General features: G+C 38.2%; 2 non-coding genes across 2 annotated transcripts; both read right to left on the bottom strand.

Annotated features, from left to right (window-relative positions):
* Window positions 1–6,189: 6,189 nt before the first annotated feature.
* TRNAD-GUC (transfer RNA aspartic acid (anticodon GUC)) lies at window positions 6,190–6,261 on the bottom strand. Its single transcript has one exon. It is a non-coding gene; the product is annotated as a tRNA-Asp (tRNA).
* Window positions 6,262–18,563: 12,302 nt separating this feature from the next.
* Window positions 18,564–18,635, bottom strand: TRNAD-GUC (transfer RNA aspartic acid (anticodon GUC)). The gene has a single exon. It is a non-coding gene; the product is annotated as a tRNA-Asp (tRNA).
* Between the last annotated feature and the right edge of the window lie 2,037 nt (window positions 18,636–20,672).

Below are 20,672 nucleotides of genomic sequence, written 5' to 3'. Positions count from 1 at the left end.
AAAAGTTGCCTACACAACTCAGGTAATTTTGCATAAGAAGTATCATAACAACCATGGATCTTCTCCATTGCCATGTTATTTGCATGCCAAGCTTGCTAATACTTAATCCTAACCTGATACTTATCCATCATTTCCACTATAACATCATTAGGTGTGTATACCCTATGATGAAGCCTCATTTCTTTCTCAAGTCTGGTTGATATCCACCAGATTTGCCATCGATTCTTGTCTTCTCTATCAGACTCACATGTATGTGTGTTTACCAACTTCCTACACTTCATTGTATGTTTATTTGGTAACACCCTCACATAAATCATCCAGGGACAACCATCAGCCTTGCATTTCCATTCAATCTTATTACTATCATTTCTTGTGTATTCAGCAACAAATTTATTACTAATAGCATAAAGTTTGACATAATCCCTACACTCATACCTATCCTTCCAACACTGCCCAACCTCCAACTTCAAAGATTGTGGAACCCCAACCACTCCTTCATCAGTTGGTATGTTGTATGTTCTCTCCAATACCTCATTTATTCTACCAACATCCTTTTCATCTACAACATTATCATTTCCTCTCAAGTTTTCTTCAACCAACTGTTCTTCTTCACTATCACTCTCATCTTGCAGATCGTGCATGATTCTTCATCTGATGAGAACTCACTATGGTAAGACTCTTCTGCATCAATTTGATCCACATTTAATCTACCCCCTTCTGTATGTGCTCCACCCGTTTGTGTTTCATCTACATATGAAATTATGAAATTAAAACCAATGTAATTAGACATTGTAACAGAAAAAGGTCACATATGAAATTAAAACCAATCTATTAATATACCATTCTCAGTGGTCACATTAGCAGTACCAGCAGCATGGTCATCCACTCCAAAGTTGAGAAAATCCAATTTGAAGTAGTCATCAACAACTTCATCTAATGAATAAGGGGTAATGAAATATGTAAGAAGAAGAAATGAAAAATAAGCTCAGAAGTAAGCCCAATAAAGATGTACCTGCAACTTGAGAAAAAAGGCTTGAGAAGTATAGTTTGCCTTACTTTTCTTTTGACTCTGTTTAGAGCTGCTTTGGGACTTAGAGCTTTCTGGTCTTCCTTCAGTAGACCAACTAAGTTGAGTTTCCACCCCACCCAAATGGTCCCCTCCAAGTGATTCACCACTTAAAGTCTGGGGCTGAGACCCACTAACATCAATATTGTATTCTAAAAGTTTTCTACCCTTACTTGAACCACTTGTCGAGTCCACAATCCTATTAGCTTCTTCCACAGTTGGCCACTCATCGAGATCAAATTCAATCCCCTTCTTGCATGGTTTCCCTCCTACAATTACAACATCATCATCACTTACTTCTTCCTCATCATCACTACTACTCGACAATTCCTCAACCTCAGTAATTTTCACATACAAATTAGTATATCCACTTCTATCAGCTTTTGCATGAACCCACATATGCTTCAAATCATCATCAGAAACTAGACTGCCTTAGATTTCCTCATTCATTCCAAGTAATCTCCAATATAGGGTTACAGTTGCAGTCAACATGTTTTGTGATCCACTCAACTAATTCTGCCATGTTTGCCTTCTCGCCATCAACTAACTCTGTATTTAGTTCATGCCCACCCATATACACATTACGCCTAACACCATCCCTAGTAGCTTCTCTCCATTCACCATTAATATGCAATCTAAGAACTCGATACCTTAAAGCAGCCATTTTCTCTTAAACTACAACATACAACAAAATAAGAATTCCCCTTACAAGTAATCAACCCAACCAAAAACATAAAGGATAGAAACACACAACAGAGAGAGAGAGAGACTGTGTGTGCAAAAATTGAAACAAAAATGTAATCTTTTTAAACAAAACTAAATTAAATATAGATAAATGAGACTTACTAACAATTACTAAATTAAAGTACTCCACATACAGAGATCGAGAGAGAGAGTGAAAGTGAAAGGATTAGATTAGGGCAATATTTGGGTGGTTTTCCCAAATAGGTATTACGTTTTAATGTGGCAGGAAACCTAACATAAGGGCAAAATGGCCAATATGTAAAATACGAGAGAGAGAGAGAGAGAGAGTGCAAGAATTAAATAATGGCAACTTTTGGGAATGCAATGTCTATTTCATAAAGGTAACATGGTTAATAGCTAAAATACCAACGTCTGTTACACACAAAATTGATAGAGTGGGGGGCAAACTCAAATGATTTTAAAAATGGGGGGTTTAGTCAAAACACTACCAAACTTTGGAGGGTTAAGTCAAAATTCCCCTTGATTATTATACACGTATTAGCTTAGGTTTCGAATTGATTATTCTGTATTCATTGCTAGTGAGATATATAGATATCTAAGAATAAATAAGGAAATAATAATTTTATTTCTTAGTCGTTGTAGTATAGATGAAGTTTGTGAGTACCTTCTCTGGAAAACTCTCACGAGGCTATAACTCGTCCACTAAGGAATTCCTACTGGTTTAAGGCCTTATTGCATATGGTCAATACAATCGCACTCGGCGAAACGAGATTAGTTAGAACTCCATTTTTGTCATTTATTTTAATTTTTCATATTTGCTTGAGGACAAACAAAATGTTGTTTAGGGGTGGTTTGATAAGACCCCAAAACTATAGTTTTAACTCCCTTAATAATATTACATTTAGACCAATTATGCTTATAATAAATAAAAGTTAACACTGTTTACGTATATTTGTGTATTTTTAGGTATTGGAGTTAAATATGTGAAGAAATATATCACTTTTGTAGGAAAAAGGAGCAAAGGTTTGTTGCTAAGAAGTTCTATGGTTAAAGCCCGAGTTTCAAGGAGAAAAAGCCTTTTTAAAGCCCAGTCAAAGCTGAAAAGTCAAAGTCAACGAGAGCAGAAATAGAGTATAAAAGTCAACAAAACTTCTGTAGGCTGTATCTTTGGACTCATACCTTGGAATTGGGCCTACTATAAGTCAAAACGGCCGGCTCGAAAAGAGCTTTCTAATGGTCTAGGCCTTGATCCAATCAGAGGAGTAAAAGTGGACAAAAAGGTTATTGTAGTAATTTCCAATAGAGAAACCCTTTTTGGACTTAAGTAATTAGGTTTTGGGCTTGATATAATGGCCCAAAACATAGCTCCAAAGCCCATGCACAAAATTGTAAACCTAGCCCTCTCCTATATAAAGAGGACTAAGGCAAAACTCTAAATTAACCCCTTAGTTAATTAATTGAGATCTCTCACCCATTAGATAATAAATTAGTTTTCTTCTTTAGTTTTAAACCTAGTTATTGTTTTATTAGCCTAGCCACCATTAATTCAATCCAAGCTATTTCCAATACAAGTGTTCTTTAATTATGTATTCTTCTCCTTATTATTATGTCCATGATAGTCTAATGAATCATAGCTAAACCTCCATTAGAGGGGTTTTATTAAAGCTTTGATGAAAACTTGATGTGTTAGTATAGAATAGTTGTAGTAAGATATTCCACTATAGAAATTAGTTAATTCACCATGAAAATGAGTTTCAATTGCCTCACATGCTAATTATTAGTTGGTAGAGATGTCGTGAATAATTAGGGATAAAAAGACCTAACCTTTATGTGAAAACATAAAGATTAAGGTTGCAACAACTTTGTACTAGCATATTAGGGATTAATCAAGGTGGATTTCAAATCTCCCTAATTCCTTCTCATTCACATGTTCATATTTAATTGCCATAGTATAATTTAAAATATCTTAATTAGTTATTCCCACACATTAGTCTTATTAAAAACATTGCTCTCATTGGTGTTATAGAATTGTTTAAGTTAGTGAAACTATTACATTCTAAGCAACTAGGAGTGGAGCGAAATCTTTACTCTAAGTTTATTACATGATAATTGAGAGTAGAACATTGAACAAAAGAGTTAAGTAGTTTTTACTTCTGCCTAGTTTAAATTAGCTAAGTAGGAGTCTAGCAATACTTTTTCTATTACCAGGTACCATCCTTGATTAATATTGCTGAATCACGATACTTGTGCCTTGCAATGGGTATCCAAGTTTCTTTCAAACCTCGAGTAACAAATGGTGCAACTGGAATCCCCCACCTACACCAAGAGCAAAATTGAACATTGATGGAAGCTTGAAAGGTTCAGATACAGGTCATGGGAGGGGTGATAAGAGATGGCAATGGGAAGGTTCTGCTAGAGTTCACTGGGTCAGGTGGTAAATAGTTGGTGCTCTTCAAAGAGTTGAAGGCAATATAGATTGGCTTGAGTGCATGCGCGAATATGGACATCTGGATGGTGGAAGTGACACAGATTCTATGTTTGCGGTATAGGTTAAAACAAAAAATTGCTGCCCCCCCCTTGGTATTGTATGAACCTAGTGACTCATATCCATCAACTAAGCACACTTTTTGCCTTTTGTTCCTTCAATCATGTATACATGGAATCCAATAAACCAGCTGATTATTTGGCTGGTTTGGGATTGGGCCCTATTGACTTTTTATCCTTTGTAGGTCCTCCCACAGATAAACAACTATGTATGTTAGTAGAAGAGGATGCTAATGGCCGAAACTATGCATGCCAGGTTTTCTTGATTAATATAGGTGGGGGTCTGCCTAACCCTAGCTTATTCCTAAAAAAAAAATCAAAATCAAAATGTCTAAAAATATCTAGACGACATGTATGCCCAAACGATCTGCATTGGTCGTTAAGGCCAGATGTGTCTGGTCAAATATATTGGAACAACATGGCTAGGTCGTTCAGGTGTATACCTAAACGATCTAGTGAGGTCGTTTAGGTTTATAGGCCATCGGTCTGTAGAGGTCGTGGAGGGATACTGATAAGAGCCCAAAACTGTAGTTCTAACCCCTTAATAATCATACTGTTAGACCAATTATGTGAATAATAAGTAAGAGTTAATACTGATTACGTGTTTTTATGCATTTCAGGCTTCAAAGTCCATTATGCATTTAAATGTGCCACTTTTAGCGAGATAAAGTAGCAAAAGTCGTGAGAACTTCCGAATGCCATATCTTTGGACTCAGACCTCGGATTGAGGCCTACCTTATGTCAAAACGACCGCTCGGAAAGAGCTTTGCAATGGTCCAAGCCTTGACCCAATCAGAGGAGCAGAAGTGGACGAAAAGTCTGTGGAAGCCAACTGCAGCTGAAGAGGCCTTTTTGGACTGAAAGAATTGGGTTTTGGGCCTGATTCTCTGGCCCAACCCATGGCTCCAAGCCCATGCACGAATTTTGGATCTGGATGTATAAAACAAAAGCTTAGCTCTTTGTTAATGGTAGCTAGTTAGACCTAAATTAAGATATAGAATTATAGATCTAGTTTTATTAATTAAATTAAGTTTTAGTTCCATTTAAATTCTTGTTTTAGATTAAATCTCTGAATCATTGTTCTTGATTGATTAGATAAATAAAGTAGTATTTTTTATCAAGTTCGAATTTGTCAATTCCAATTCTAGATCTAATTTCAATTTATGTCCTTAGTTCAATTTAGTCATTAAATTAGATTTCATTATTGTTTAATTAAATAAATTTCAATGCTTTATATTATGTTTAGTTTTAATATAAATGGAAATGATTGAATGATTCAAGGCTAAACCTCCATTAGAGGGGTTGTGAAGCCTTGATGAAAGCTTGATTCGATTATCGTAGAATCGATTATTTTCTATTCCACTCTAGAAATGATTAGTTCACCATGAGAATGGGTTTAATTGTTCACATGCTAGTTATGAATTGGTAGAAATGCCATGTATAATTAGGGATTAGGAATAACCAATTGTTCTCTCGGCGGGCGATTCAATTCGGATTACTTAACGATTCTGGTCGTTAGTGGATTAAGTTGAGTTAAGGTGGAATCAACCCCTCTAACTCCTTATCATAGAATCAACGTAGCATTCCCTTTAGTATTCGATAACCTAATTAGTTGCATCTTGTGGGTAGTTGCATCGTAGTATAATTCCCTTCGTGAAAACTCTCATAGACTTAAAAACCACTAGTTAGATTAGAAAACATCCATGCTAGAGCACTAGGAGTGGAACGAACTTATCTACTCCACTATATCTCATAGGATTGAGAGTAGAATAATCTTTGATAATAGACACGTAAAAGATGAAGTTTAGTTTACTTACGTTTGGATTCATCGTTCATTTCGTAGGTAAACTACTCATTTTACAGTTGTCAAATGGCGCCGCTGCCGGGGATCGAACCCGGGTCACCCGCGTGACAGGCGGGAATACTCACCACTATACTACAACGACCCAAATCAGTAAATAACTTCAATGGCGCAACGACGTAGAATTCTGCCGGAAAACGCGTTTGCTTCCGACAGTTTCGCGCCATTTTATGACGCGGAGATGTTTAAGCGAAATTGGAACGGACTGTGGTATTCGACAGAGGATTCCTACCACTATGATTTGGTGGAACAGTTTTATAAGAAACGAGAAGTGGAGGGAAATAGGATTTTCATTAGGATAGCAGGAACGCGGAGGGAAGTTACGAGGGCGGTTGTTGGTCGAAAGCTATTAGGAATCACCCTGTAACCAACCTAGATACGACCAAACGGGAAGCCCAAGATAATCGCAAGTTCTGTTTTGATGAAAGATACGGTCATAGAGGTGAATACAATCACGATATCTCATTGCGTTAAGCCGACGATTCTCGAGAACCAATCAACCGGCCGTCGATGGATTGGTAAGAACGCCCCGGGAAAGACAAAGTCGGCGACATCGGACTTCGATTGTTCCGCGACGTTCTCGGAATTTGCAAGCGAAGGAGTATAATTTCTGCATCCTTGATTTAATTTTGAATGTGATTAGAGGAGTGGGAAAGAGAGCCTCTTCCCGTATTGATCACTAAGATTATGCTCTCATTTAGAGCCGTCGCTAGATCTGTTCCTATTAAGATCAAATTGCCCTCTAATGCGAGTATTTATAAGGAATGCATTCAAAAGACTTGGCCGTTGTCTGCAGAGACGGAAGTTGAGTCGGATGATGAAAAGGAAGATATGACATGGTTGGTTGAGGATAATTTTGATAGTCATACTTCTAATTTAGAACGAATGATAATGTTGCAGACTGGTTTGCGATGCGGTTATCGTATCTGTGAAGATATTAGACATAGACAGATTGTACTTCGAAATAAGCAAACGGACCTTCAGACGACAGTTGAAATGCTCGTAAAGGGTCAGGATGATATCTTGTCTAACATGGAGGTTATCCACAATAACCACCAAGCCCAAGATGTCGCACTTCAACACCGGAGATGGAACACGGCTTGTTCGGGATAGAGATGCTCTGACGCATGCCACTCGTGGATGACTCTGTCTCACCGAAGTCCGAGAAGCATGGCGTCGTCAGCCGCCGAGCCAGATGGCTCAAGCCATTCGACACCACAGCCCGTCTCCATCTCGGGGACCATCTTCTTCACACGCCTAGGTGTGCACCATCGCCAGGTCCTTTAATTACATTGTTTTTATTGTTTTGTTAGTGGAATTTTATTTCAGTAGTTAGATTTGAGTATTAAGTTGTTTGTTTTAGATTGCTTGGATTTCATATTATTTTAATATAATTTATTTTGATTATCTTTCGTATAGTTGTCTTGGAGTAAAAGTTGAAAATTAGGCCGATACCGGCATATCTATGATTTTTTGTAGCGGTAGCATGATATGTAGGAGAGTTTAGAAGTTACTATTCTAAACCAAGTTTAAAAGATACCAGGGTTGTTAGGAAATCAAAGACATGGTTAGTTCCGTTTTTGGGTTTGGCAGTTTCCTATTCCGGAAATTGCCTTAAAACAATTTGGCAACTTGCCGATTCGCTTTTGGAAATCTAACCTATTTAAACTTCCATCATACTACACTCACAACCCACACTACACCCCACAATCATCTTTCACTTTTCCTCCAGCCCTTTTCTAGTTTTTTCTTGTTTTTTCTTAGAAACTCACTTTCTTTTCTACTGGCCACGCTTCAAGCAAGACCGACGCCTATTATTATCGTAAATCGAAAAATCCCTAGAAATACGCCGCTTCAAGTAGCGCTGCCCGCACCAAGTAAAGAAACAACCCGCCAAAATCGAAATCGGAAAAATCATCGAGCGCCACGCTTCAAATAGAGCGCCGATTCACGCTAAAAACACCGTAATTTCAAAACCAAAAGAGCGACTTCGCTCTATCTGAAGCGCCGCCTTCCAAGATAATCCCGAAATTTTCGATTTTCCGAGGTTCTTCCGAGTTTTCGCAGCTATTCTACAAGTAGTGTTGAGATGACACCACCTATAGTGATTCCCGAACAGTCTTTTGAAGACTTGATGGGAACCTATACCTATGGAGCATCGTTCACGAGCCGGATCGTCGTGCAATTAGGATGGCGGCATCTTCTCGGTGAGTGATGACGATTCTTTTTCACCTAAGCTAACCTGAATTCTTCTATAATAATATTACTTTTTTTTGTACCCAAGAAGGAGAACAAAAAATTTCCCCTTACTATTGATGAATACGACTATGGAATTCAATAAACACTTGATAGCTTTGGTTTCGGATTGCCATTACGACCTATGCACACGCGGGGATATATGATGATAACTCATACCTATATGAATATGCCTATTTCCATGAGTATTATGGGGAGGGGTATTTTCATTATCATGGACCAAGACCAATATAACATCGCCTACGAAGTAGCCTATCACCTTTGAATGTAGGCCACAACCATGTTGTTCATCATGATGAACATTCTAGGGAACGGCAGTTTATACGCCAATAATACCGCTGGTGACGCGTTTTCCTTGCTTTGAGGGGCGAGGGACGCCGAGGTATGACATTCCCTCGAAGTTTTAGTTGCTACTCAAGCGAGCCCATACCTTGAGGCATAAGTACCTTCTTATGCCTGCCTTGGTTTGCCTTTACGCTTTGCCTACCCGTGATTCTTACAGACAATAGCATTACGATTGGAAAAGGGTCGAAATCATGAGACCCACCAATCGTGTGGTAAGATCATTCCGAGCCATGACTTGGTCGGGATGGCAGGTGCAAAACCACATTTGGTTGCTCCTTACACCCCATCGCACCAAATAACACTAGAGAGGTTAGCATTAGTTGATGATACACCGGCGTAAAGGCATGGCAAGTTGTTATGGCATGGCGGGATCTTGAAAAAGAACCTCATATAGAAGAGGAGGATGACGAGTGGATGTTGGGGTGCGTAAGTTTTAGTTAAGTTAGTGTCCGCTTATGTCCCAAGCAATTTAAGTCCGTTAACCCCATAATGGGTGGAACTCTTTATAGTGTTCGCGTCGGGCTTTTATTTCCTATATTAGCACGCTCTAACATTGTTTTGCGATGTTTCGAATTACACGAAGTTTCAATGGTATTTTTCCTACACTCTTTATTTAAATGCTTCGGAGGACAAAGCATGCTTTTTGTTGGGGGGGCATAGAAACATGTGTAATTAAGACATCTGTTAGGATATAGATATGTATAATGTGCACTTGTTTTCTAGTTAAAATTTCAAAAATTCAAAAAATATAAATAAATAAGTATGCTAAACACTTAGGAATATTGGTATTGTTTTCTTTCTCCATGCTTTTAACAATCTAGAAGTCTCAATGAAATGTTGCATCAGAATAATTGTTAGAAACTTAGGTTAATATGTAGGTAATAATCTTTGCATCTATCTATAAATTTATTACATGAGTATCTATGATTGTTAGCGTAAGTTTGGAAATCTAGGCTAGAGTACTTATTCTAAACTCGCGGAGAATATAGCCTAAAGCCTTATACGAGCGAAAATGTGAGAAATGACACAAGGGAGAAGTAAAATCCGGATAGAGAAATCACACGCGTCCACTTGCTTGATCACTAAACCATATCCTAAGTGAGAATTTAGGCGCTCTTTGGATCGATATAGCCAGAAATTCAAACCTATGAATTACTTTCCGCTTAGTCGCCACCTCGAGCCTTTTCTTTAGCCTTCCATAAACCACAATTCCTTTACCTTGTTACAAAAACAAAACAAAATAAAAAATCAACCTACCCAATTTAGAATAAGTCTGAGAATAGAATGAGGAAGAAAGAAGAAGAGAAAAACCTGTGTAAACAAAAATTAGTTAGTTGCTAAAAAATAAATAAAAAGAAGTTTCCATCCAAAGAGAAAAGAAAAAAAAAAAAAAAAGAAAAAAAAAAAAAAATAAAAAAAAAAAAAAAAAAAAAAATAGAATAAAAGGGAGTCAAAGGCCAAAGAAAAGAAAAATATGGCTAAGGATGGAAACAAGGTGTAGAAGCAAAAGTAAATAACAAGGTTTTTCTAGTTACATAATATGAAGACTCTATTATCTCGGACTTGTTCTCTAGAATATCCATTTCCTTCCTTCTTAAACCATCTCCTAATCCCCCAACACCTAATAAAGACCTCTAGCTCAATTAGGAATAGGTTAGTGTGATAGTAAGTGGCGATGTGTTTGATCGACCCGAGCTTCCTTGTTGTCATTGAGATTGTAAGGTAAAGTGTGCCCACTGCATCAATCGGAGTATTAAACTTGAGTGGAAAAATCGAGAGGTTTTTGTCTTGACATTTATGTGAGGACCTACTTAAGGACGCTTATTCGAAGTTCTCAGAAACAAACCTGCTAAACATTTCATAGTATTACTCATTGTTATATGTTTATTGTAGATGATTGATTATTATGCATATATTAACTTAGGTTTTTTACTGTTATTCTTATGTAATTGCTAGTGAGATGTATAGATAGTTGAGACATGAAGGAGAAAACAATAGTTTTATTTCTTAGTCGTTGTAGTATAGATGAAGTTTGTGAGTACCTTCACTGGAAAACTCTCACGAGGTTATAACTCGGTCCACTAGGAATTCCTAGTGGTTTAAGGCCTTGTTGCATATGGTCAATGCAATCGCACTCAGCGAAACGAGATTAGGTAGAACTCCATTTTTGGTCACTTATTCTAATTTCTCATATTTGCTTGAGGACAAGCAAAATGCTGTTTGGGGGTGGTTTGATAAGAGCCCAAAACTGTAGTTCTAACCCCTTAATAATCATATCTTGTTAGACCAATTATGTGAATAATAAGTAAGAGTTAATACTGATTACGTGTTTTATGCATTTCGGGCTTCAAAGTCCATTATGCTTGTAAATGTGCCACTTTAGCGAGATAAAGTAAAGAAAAGTCGAGAACTTCGAATGCCATATCTTTGGACTCGGACCTCGGATTGAGGCCTACCTTATGTCAAAACGACCGCTCGGAAAGAGCTTTGCAATGGTCCAAGCCTTGACCCAATCAGAGGAGCAGAAGTGGACGAAAAGTCTGTGGAAGCCAACTGCAGCTGAAGAGGCCTTTTGATTTGAAAGAATTGGGTTTTGGGCCCCGATTCTCCTCGCCCAACCCATGGCTCCAAGCCCATGCACGAATTTTGGATCTGGATGTATAAAAACAAAAGCTTAGCTCTTTGTTAATGGTAGCTAGTTAGACCTAAATTAAGATATAGAATTATAGATCTAGTTTTATTAATTAAATTAAGTTTTAGTTCCATTTAAATTCTTGTTTTAGATTAAATCTCTGAATCATTGTTCTTGATTGATTAGATAAATAAAGTAGTATTTTTATCAAGTTCGAATTTGTCATTTCCATTTTAGATCTAAATTTCAATTCATGTCCTTAGTTCAATTTAGTCATTAAATTAGATTTCATTATTGTTTGATTAAATAAATTTCAATGCTTTATATTATGTTTAGTTTTAATATAAATGGAAATGATTGCGGAATGATTCAAGGCTAAACCTCCATTAGAGGGGGTTGTGAAGCCTTGATGAAAGCTTGATTCCGATTATCGTGAGAATAAATCCGATTTTCTATTCCACTCTAGAAATGATTAGTTCACCATGAGAATGGGTTTAATTGTTCACATGCTAGTTATGAATTGGTAGAAATGCCATGTATAATTAGGGATTAGGAATAACAAATTGTTCTCAGCTGATTCAGATTCAATTCGATCTGACGATTCGTCGTTAGTGGATTAAGTTGAGTTAAGGTGGAATCAACCCCCTCTAACTCCTTATCATAGAATCAACGTAGCATTCCTTTAGTATTCCGATAACCCGACTAGTTGCATCTTGTGGGTAGTTGCATCGTGAGTATAATTCCCTTCGTAAAACTCTCATAGACTTAAAAACGACTAGTTAGATTAGAAAACATCCATGCTAGAGCACTAGGAGTGGAACTAACTTATCTACTCCACTATATCTCATAGGATTGAGAGTAGAATAATCTTTGATAATAGACACGTAAAAGATGAAGTTTAGTTTACTTACGTTTGGATTCATCGCTCATTTAAGTAGGTAAACTACTCATTTTACAGGTTGTCAAATGGCGCTACCGATCGGATCGAACCGGGTCACCCGCGACAAAGCGGAATACTCACCACTATACTACAACGACCCAAATCAAGTAAATAACTTCAATGGGCTTAACGACGTAGAATTCTCTGCCGGAAAACGCTTTTTCCCGAAGCGGTTTCGCCATTTTATGACGCCGGAGATGTTTAAGCGAAATTGGAACGGTTGTGGTATTCGGATGAGAGGATTCCTACCACTATGATTTGGTGGAACAGGTTTTATAAGAAACGAAGTGGAGGGAAATAGGATTTTCATTAGGATAGCAGGAACGCGGAGGGAGATTACGAGACGGTTGTTGGTCGAAGCTATTAGGAATCACCCCCCAGAACCAACCTAGATAGACGACCAAACAGAAGCCCGATATCCTGTAGCCTGTTTTGATGAAAGATAACGGTCATAGAGGGTGAATACAATACGATATCTCATTGCGTTAAGCCCGACGACGACGAGAACCAATCAACCGGCCGTCGCGATTGGATTGGTAAGAACGCCCTCGGGAAAGACAAAGTCGTGACATGGGACTTGATTGTCCGCGACGCGTTCTCGAATTTGCAAACGAAGGAGTATAATTTCTGCATCCTTGATTTAATTTTGAATGTGATTAGAGGAGTGGGAAAGAGCCGGCGCTCTTCCCCGTGATTGATCACTAAGATTATGCTCTCATTTAGAGCCGCCGCTAGATCCGTTCCTATTAAGATCAAATTGCCCTCTAATGCTGGTATTTATAAGGAATGCATTCAAAAGACTTGGCCGTTGTCCGCAGAGACGGAAGTTGAGTCGGATGATGAAAAGGAAGATATGACATGGTTGGTTGAGGTTAATTTTGATAGTCATACTTCTAATTTAGAGCGAATGATAATGTCGCAGACCGGTTTTGCGATGCGGTTATCGTATCTGTGGAAGATATTAGACATAGACAGATTGTACTGCCGAAATAAGCAAACGGACCTTCGCACGACGGTTGAAATGCTCGTAAAGGGTTGGGATGATATCTTGTCTAACATGGAGGTTATCCACAATAACCACCAAGCCCAAGATGCCGCATCAACAACCAGATGGAAGCCACGGCTTTTGTTCGGGATAGAGATGCTATGACGCGATGCCACTCGTGGATGACTCTGTCTCGGTGAGTCCGAGAAGCATGAGCGTCGCCGTGAAGCCAGCCGATGGCTCAAGCCATTCGACACCACGAGCCGTCTCCATCTCGGGGACCATCTTCTTCACACGCTTTAGGTGTGCACCATCGGTTGGTCCTTTAATTACATTGTTTTTATTGTTTTGTTAGTGGAATTTTATTTCAGTAGTTAGATTTGAGTATTAAGTTGTTTGTTTTAGATTGCTTGGATTTCATATTATTTTAATATAATTTATTTTGATTATCTTTCGTATAGTTGTCTTGGAGTAAAAGTTGAAAATTAGGCCGATACCGGCATATCTATGATTTTTTTGTAGCGGTAGCATGATATGTAGGAGAGTTTAGAAGTTACTATTCTAAACCAAGTTTAAAAGATACCAGGGTTGTTAGGAAATCAAAGACATGGTTAGTTCCGTTTTGGGTTTGGCGGTTTCCTCTATTCCGAAATTGCCTTAAAACAATTTGGCAACTTGCCGATTCGTTTTGGAAATCCAGAAACCTATTTAAACTTCCATCATACTACACTCACAACCCACACTACACCCCACAATCATCTTTCACTTTTCACTCCGGCCTTTTCTAGTTTTTTTCTTGTTTTTTCTTAGAAACTCACTTTTCGCACCATTTCTGCCGCCAACGCCAAGCAGAGCGACTTCATTCTATTATAATCAGAATCGAAAAATCCCTAGAGCGCTACGCTTCAAGTAGAGTAACCAGCGACAAAAATCAAACACTGGAAATCGGAAAATCACCGGCGCCCGCGCTAAATAGAGCTTAACCGACCGCTAAAACATTGTAATTTCAAAACCAAAGAGGCGACTCGCGCATCTATACGATCAGCGCCGCCTCCTCTCGATAATCAAATTTTCGATTTTCCGAGGTTCTTCCGTGTTTTCGCAGCTATTCTACAAGTAGTGTTGAGATGACACCACCTATAGTGATTCTGAACAGTCTTTTGAAGACTTGATGGGAACCTATACCTATGGAGCATCGTTCAGCGGCGGATCGCGCAATTAGGATGGCGGCATCTTCCTCGGTGAGTGATGACGATTCTTTTTCACCTAAGCTAACTGAATTCTTCTATAATAATATTACTTTTTGTACCCAAGAAGGAGAACAAAAATTTTCCCTTACTATTGATGAATACGACTATGGAATTCAATAAACACTTGATAGCTTTGGTTTGGGATTGCCATTACCCGACCTATGCACACGTGGGGATATATATGAGATAACTCATACCTATATGAATATGCCTATTTCCATGAGTATTATGGGGAGGGGTATTTTCGTATCATGGACCAAGACCAATATAACATCGCCTCGAAAGTAGCCTATCACCGAATGTAGGCCTAACCATGTTGTTCATCATGATGAACATTCTAGGAACGGCAGTTTACTTCGCCAATAATACCGGTGACGCGTTTTCCTTGCTTTAGCCGAGGGGACGTCGTAGGTATGACATTCCCGAAGTTTTAGTTGCTACTGGGGGCGAGCCCATACCTTGAGGCATAAGTACCTTCTTATGCCCGTCTTCTTGGCCTTTATCTTGGCTTTGCCTACCCGTGATTGCATTAATGTACGCATTACGTGATTGGAAAAGGGTCGAAATCATGAGACCCACCAATCGTGGTGGTAAGATCATTCCGAGCCATGACTTGGTCGGGATGGCGGTGCAACCACATTTGGTTTCCTTACACCCCATCGACCAAATAACACTAGAGAGGTTAGCATTAGTTGATGATACACCACGAAGGCATGGCAAGTTGTTATGGCATGGCGGGGATGCTTAAAGAACCTCATATAGAAGAGGAGGATGACGAGTGGATGTTGGGGTGCAGGTAAGTTTTAGTTAAGTTAGTGTCTGCTTATGTCCCAAGCAATTTAAGTCTGTTAACCCCATAATGGGTGGAACTCTTATAGTGTTGCGTCAGTTTTTATTTCCTATATTAGCACGCGTTCTAACATTGTTTTTGCGGATGTTTGAATTACACGAAGTTTCAATGGTATTTTTCCTACACTCTTTATTTAAATGCTTTGAGGACAAAGCATGCTTTTTGTTTGGGGGGGGCATAGAAACATGTGTAATTAAGACATCTGTTAGGATATAGATATGTATAATGTGCACTTGTTTTCTAGTTAAAATTTCAAAAATTCAAAAAATATAAATAAATAAGTATGCTAAACACTTAGGAATATTGGTATTGTTTTCTTTTCTCCATGCTTTTAACAATCTAGAAGTCTCAATGAGTTCATTTGCATGAGAATAATTGTTAGAAACTTAGGTTAATATGTAGGTAATAATCTTTGCATCTATCTATAAATTTATTACATGAGTATCTATGATTGTTAGCAAGTAAGTTTTCAAATCTAGGCTAGAGTACTTATTCTACAAATCCTGTGAGAATATAGCCTAAAGCCTTATATGAAATAAACATGTGAGAAATGACACAAGGGAGAAGTAAAATCCGGATAGAGAAATCACACGTCCACTTGCTTGATCACTAAACCATATCCTAAGTGAGAATTTAGGCAGCTCTTTGGATCGATATAGCCGTAAATTCAAACCTATGAATTACTTTCCGCTTAAGTAGCCACCACGAGGCCTTTTCTTTAGCCTTCCATAAAACCACAATTCCTTTACCTTGTTACAAAACAAAACAAAATAAAAATCAACCTACCCAATTTAGAATAAGTCCGAGAATAGAATGAGGGGAAGAAAGAAGAAGAAAACACTGCGGTAAACAAAAATTAGTTAGTTGCTTGAGGAAAATAAAGAAAAGAAGTTTCCATCCAAAGAGAAAAGAAAAAAAAAAAAAAGAAAAAGAAAAAAAAAAATAAATAAAAAAACTCCAAAAAAAAAAAAAAAAAATAAAAGGAGTCAAAGGCCAAAGAAAAGAAAAAATATGGCTAAGGATGGAAACAAGGTGTAGAAGCAAAAGTAAATAACAAGGTTTTCTCTAGTTACATAATATGAAGACTCTATTATCTCGGACTTGTCTCTAGAATATCCATTTCCTTCCTTCTTAAACCATCTCCTAATCCCCATGAACACCTAATAAAGACCCTAGCTCAATTAGGAATAGGTTAGTGTGATAGTAAGTGGCAGATGTGTTTGATCGACCCGGCTTCCTTGTTGTCATTGAGATTGTAAGGTAAAGTGTGCCCACCGCACATCGGAGTAGCTTAAACTTGAGTGGAAAAATCAGAGAGGTTTTGTCTTGACATTTATGTGAGGACCTACTTAAGGACGCTTATTCGAAGTTCTCGAAAACAAACCCGCTAAACATTTCATAGTATTACTCATTGTTATATGTTTATTGTAGATGATTGATTATTATGCATATATTAACTTAGGTTTTTACTGTTATTCTTATGTAATTGCTAGTGAGATGTATAGATAGTTGAGACATGAAGGAGAAAACAATAGTTTTATTTCTTAGTCGTTGTAGTATAGATGAAGTTTGTGAGTACCTTCATCGAAAACTCTCACGAGGTTATAACTTCGCCCACTAGGGAATTCCTAGTGGTTTAAGGCCTTGTTGCATATGGTCAATGCAATCGCGACTCAAATAAACGAGATTAGGTAGAACTCCATTTTTGGTCACTTATTCTATTTCTCATATTTGCTTGAGGACAAGCAAAAATCTTTGTTGGGGGGGTGGTTTGATAAGAGCCCAAAACTGTAGTTCTAACCCCTTAATAATCATCTTGTTAGACCAATTATGTGAATAATAAGTAAGAGTTAATCTGACACGGCGTGTTTTTATGCATTTCGGGCTTCAAAGTCCATTATCTAAAAATGCCACTTTAGCGAGATAAAGTAGCAAAAAGTCGTGAGAACTTCCGAATGCCATATCTTTGGACTCGGACCTGGATTGAGGCCTACCTTATGTCAAAACGACCGGCTCGGAAAGAGCTTTGCAATGGTCCAAGCCTTGACCCAATCAGAGGAGCAGAAGTGGACGAAAAGTCTGTGGAAGCCAACTGCAGCTGAAGAGGCCTTTTTGATCGAAAAGAATTGGGTTTTGGGCCCGATTCTCCGCCCAACCCATGGCTCCAAGCCCATGCACGAATTTTGGATCTGGATGTATAAAACAAAAGCTTAGCTCTTTGTTAATGGTAGCTAGTTAGACCTAAATTAAGATATAGAATTATAGATCTAGTTTTATTAATTAAATTAAGTTTTAGTTCCATTTAAATTTTGTTTTAGATTAAATCTCCGAATCATTGTTCTTGATTGATTAGATAAATAAAGTAGTATTTTTATCAAGTTCGAATTTGTCATTTCCATTTTAGATCTAAATTTCAATTCATGTCCTTAGTTCAATTTAGTCATTAAATTAGATTTCATTATTGTTTGATTAAATAAATTTCAATGCTTTATATTATGTTTAGTTTTAATATAAATGGAAATGATTATGAATGATTCAAGGCTAAACCTCCATTAGAGGGGTTGTGAAGCCTTGATGAAAGCTTGATTCGATTATCGTAGAATCGTCGTATTTTCTATTCCACTCTAGAAATGATTAGTTCACCATGAGAATGGGTTTAATTGTTCACATGCTAGTTATGAATGGTAGAAATGCCATGTATAATTAGGGATTAGGAATAGCTAAATTGTTCTCGAAGGGCTAGATTCAATTCGATTACGGCGATTCGTCGTTAGTGGATTAAGTTGAGTTAAGGTGGAATCAACCCCCCTCTAACTCCTTATCATAGAATCAACGTAGCATTCCCTTAGTATTCCGATAACCGACTAGTTGCATCTTGTGGGTAGTTGCATCGTAGTATAATTCCCTTCGTAAAACTCTCATAGACTTAAAAACGACTAGTTAGATTAGAAAACATCCATGCTAGAGCACTAGGAGTGGAACGAACTTATCTACTCCACTATATCTCATAGGATTGAGAGTAGAATAATCTTTGATAATAGACACGTAAAAGATGAAGTTTAGTTTACTTACGTTTGGATTCATCGTTCATTTCGTAGGTAAACTACTCATTTTACAGTTGTCAAATGGCGCCGCTGCCGGGGATCGAACCCGGGTCACCCGCGTGACAGGCGGGAATACTCACCACTATACTACAACGACCCAAATCAGTAAATAACTTCAATGGCTTAACGACGAGAATTACGAAAAAGCGTTTGCTTCCGGATTTAAGCGCCATTTTATGACGCGGAGATGTTTAAGTTTAAATTGAAACGGATTGTGTGGTATTCGATGAGGATTCCTACCACTATGATTTGGTGGAACAGTTTTATAAAGAACGAGAAGTGGAGGGAAATAGGATTTTCATTAGGATAGCAGAAACGGAGGGAAGTTACGAGGACGGTTGTTGGTCGAAGCTATTAGGAATCACCCCTCAGAACCAACCTAGATATCGACCAAACAGAAGCCCAAGATACTGCTAGGTTCTGTTTTGATGAAAGATACTGGTCATAGAGGGTGAATACAATACGATATCTCATTCGTTCGCCGGACGATTTCGAGAACCAATCAACCGGCATCGCCGCCAGTGGATTGGTAAGAACGTCCCCGGGAAAGACAAAGTCACCGACATCGGACTTGATTAATGCTGACGTTCTCGAATTTGCAAACGAAGGAGTATAATTTCTGCATCCTTGATTTAATTTTGAATGTGATTAGAGGAGTGGGAAAGAGCCTGGCGCCTCTTCCCGTATTGATCACTAAGATTATGCTCTCATTTAGAGCCGTCGCTAGATCTGTTCCTATTAAGATCAAATTGCCCTCTAATGCGGGTATTTATAAGGAATGCATTCAAAAGACTTGGCCGTTGTCTGCAGAGACGGAAGTTGAGTCGGATGATGAAAAGGAAGATATGACATGGTTGGTTGAGGATAATTTTGATAGTCATACTTCTAATTTAGAACGAATGATAATGCTGCAGACTGGTTTGCGATGCGGTTATCGTATCTGTGAAGATATTAGACATAGACAGATTGTACTTCGAAATAAGCAAACGGACCTTCAGACGACAGTTGAAATGCTCGTAAAGGGTCAGGATGATATCTTGTCTAACATGGAGGTTATCCACAATAACCACCAAGCCCAGTATGCCGTACTCAAGACTGAGATGGAAGCACAGCGCTTGTTCAGGATAGAGATGCTACGACGCATGCCACTCGTGGATGAGTCTGTCTCAGCTGAGTCTGAGAGGCATGAGCGTCGTCGCCGCAGGCCAGATGGCTCAAGCCATTCGACACCACAGAGCCAGTCTCCATCTCAGGGACCATCTTCTTCACACGCCTAGGTGTGCACCATCAGTTGTGTCCTTTAATTACATTGTTTTTATTGTTTTGTTAGTGGAATTTTATTTCAGTAGTTAGATTTGAGTATTAAGTTGTTTGTTTTAGATTGCTTGGATTTCATATTATTTTAATATAATTTATTTTGATTATCTTTCGTATAGTTGTCTTGGAGTAAAAGTTGAAAATTAGGCCGATACCGGCATATCTATGATTTTTTTGTAGCGGTAGCATGATATGTAGGAGAGTTTAGAAGTTACTATTCTAAACCAAGTTTAAAAGATACCAGGGTTGTTAGGAAATCAAAGACATGGTTAGTTCCGTTTTTGGGTTTGGCAGTTTCCTATTCCGGAAATTGCCTTAAAACAATTTGGCAACTTGTCGATTCGTTTTGGAAATCCGGAACCTATTTAAACTTCCATCATACTACACTCACAACCCACACTACACCCCACAATCATCTTTCACTTTTCACTCCCTTTTTTCTAGTTTTTTTCTTGTTTTTTTCTTAGAAACTCACTTTCGCATTTCCATTTGGCGCAAGCAGAGCGCGACTTACTTCGCCTATTATACTGTAAATCGAAAAATCCCTAGAGCGCCCGCTTCAAGTAGAAGACGACCCGCCAAACACCGGAAATCGGAAAAATCACTGGCGCCCCGCTTCAAATAGCTTCAAATGGCGACCGCTTAAAACATTGTAATTTCAAAACCAAAAAGCGATTTCGCTCTATCGAAGCCAGCGCCGCCTCTCTCCAAGAATCCCGAAAATTTTCGATTTTCCGAGGTTCTTCCGTGTTTTCGCAGCTATTCTACAAGTAGTGTTGAGATGACACCACCCTATAGTGATTCCTGAACAGTCTTT

The sequence above is a fragment of the Coptis chinensis genome, chromosome 9 (assembly GCF_015680905.1).
Source record: "Coptis chinensis isolate HL-2020 chromosome 9, ASM1568090v1, whole genome shotgun sequence".
NCBI lineage: Eukaryota > Viridiplantae > Streptophyta > Magnoliopsida > Ranunculales > Ranunculaceae > Coptis > Coptis chinensis.
Note: the sequence above shows the minus strand (reverse complement) of the source record. Positions and strands in the feature narration are given on the sequence as shown.